Here is a 2,312-nt window from a genome sequence, read left to right as displayed (position 1 = left end):
CCAGAACGCTTGGATAATGAGTTTTCTGGGTGGTGGAAATTTCCCAGATAACTGAGCATTTGCTTCTTCAAGTCCTGAGGTTTTTATGTTAACCATTTCAAATGGCAATCTACATCAAATGTGTCACTCTTCCCTGAGTTTTTAAACAGTGAACATAATTTAACATTTCCTTGACTGAGTCACAACAATTATACATTGACTTATAATAGAAATACAATAGAAAGATGACTTCAGAAGTTGCTGAGCCATGTGTGATGGCTTATTCCCATATTAAATGACTCAGGTTTGTATATATGTAATTACTTGTAATGGCTTTTTGTAGTTTTTGTGAAACCTCTCTCTTTCTGGTCAGAGTACTAACCATGAGCAATCCTTTCCCCCTCTCTGAATGGATAGTTTCAAAGAATAACTAGAATACCTAGAATAACTAGGGTGTATATCTTGGGTGTACAGTGAAGGCAAATAGGCTTTGGTGGAGGACATAAGAGAAAGCAAATAAGACTTTCTGCCAAATTTCCTCACTGAATTTTCTGTAGGGTTGGTACCTTCTGTATGGGGAGATTGTCAGAAAGCTGAATTCTGGAAAGGTGAGACATTATTATAGCCCCTCCAGGAAGTTGATTTGAAAACTCAGAAGGATGCTAAGGTGAGGTATGAATCTCTCTCACAGAATTTATAATAAAAATGATTTTTCTGAAGAGAAAAGCAACATGTGCCAAGTTTAAAATATTAAATTGTATAGATATATACAATGTGAAAAAGCAAAGCCTCTCATATTATCTACACCTCTACCACCAAATAACAACTTGTGAAAAGTATATCAATGTTTTTTCTATCCACATCCTAGCATGTTATTATGACTTTTTTAAAAGGTAAGTTTAGTATCATACAGGACTCTTGTGCTGTACAACTTGATCTTTCAACTTACTAATTTGTCTTGGCCATTTCCTGAATTTGTACATTTTCAGTTACTTTATTGGTTTTAACCACAGCTTAGTATTCCATTAAAGAAATATCATAATTCCCTTGAACAGTTCTCTGCTGTTGGATATTTGGATACTACCCAGTGTTTCAGGGTTGCAGGTAACAAAGAAATGGACATCTTTGTATACATAGAATTGAATATTCAGGGAAAATAAATGCTTAGATGTGGAATTTGTCCTTTGTATTAATTTCCTAAGGCTGCTGTAACAAAGTACCACAAATTGAGTGGCTTAAAACAACAGAAATGTATTGTCTCATAGTTTTGAAGGTTTAAAACCCAAACTAAGAGGTCAAGCTGGGCTTTCTCTGAAATCTATAGGGGCCCTCTTCCTTGCCTCTTCTTAGCTTCTGGTGGCTTGCTGGCAATCTTTTGTATTCCTTGGCAGAGATCAGGACTCTGATTTCTGCCTTCAATGTCACATGGTATTCTCATGGTGTGTCTCTGCCTTCATGTGGCTATCTTCTCATACAGATACCAGTCATACTGGATTAGGATACAACCCCACTCCAGTATGACATCATCTTAACTGATGACATCTACAACCACTTTATTTCCAAATAAGGTCACATTTTGAGATGCTGGTCGTTAAGACTTTTTATATATATATATTTTATTCCCCCTGTGGAGAGGGGACACAGTTTAACCCATAACATCCTCAGGGCTCTCAAAATTTTAGTGGATGCTGCCAAATTTTTTCCAAAACAAAGATTTTTGGATTTGGACTCTTACCAATAATTGATGAGATAACTGGCAATAATTGTCAGTTTCTCATCTTCTCACCCATTGGATATTATTATTTTTATTATTTCTAATCTATGTGAAAGTTTATAACTCATTATTTTATTTTGCATTTCTTTAATTATTAGTGAAATGATCAAGTTTTTACTTGCTTTACTGATTACTTGCATTTTTCCTGAGATTTGCTTCTATTATCTTTTGCTCATTTTTCTTCTTTCTTTTTTTTTTAAAATATTTTTATTTATTTTAGGAGAGAGAGAGAGAGAGAGACAGCGTAAGCAGGGGAGGGTCAGAGAGAGAGGGAGTCACAGACTCTGAAACAGGCTCCAGGCTCTGAGCTGGCAGTCAGCACAGAGCCCGACGCGGGGCTGGAACCCACGAACCACGAGATCATGACCTAAGCGAAAGTTGAACGCTTAACCAACAAAGCCACCCAGGTACCCCTATCTTTTGCTCATTTTTCTATTTCATCTTTTTATTGTTGATGCATAAGTGCTTTCTGGTTAGTAGAAATATCAATAAACTCTTTGCTTGTATGTATATATTATACATTCCTTCCAACTTATTTTTTACTTCTGTCTTGTCACAG

The sequence above is a fragment of the Crocuta crocuta genome, unplaced genomic scaffold, assembly GCF_008692635.1.
Source record: "Crocuta crocuta isolate KB4526 unplaced genomic scaffold, BGI_CrCroc_1.0 scaffold118, whole genome shotgun sequence".
NCBI classification, from domain to species: Eukaryota; Metazoa; Chordata; class Mammalia; order Carnivora; family Hyaenidae; genus Crocuta; species Crocuta crocuta.
The sequence above is the reverse complement of the archived record's forward strand: the minus strand, read 5'-3'. Positions refer to the sequence as shown.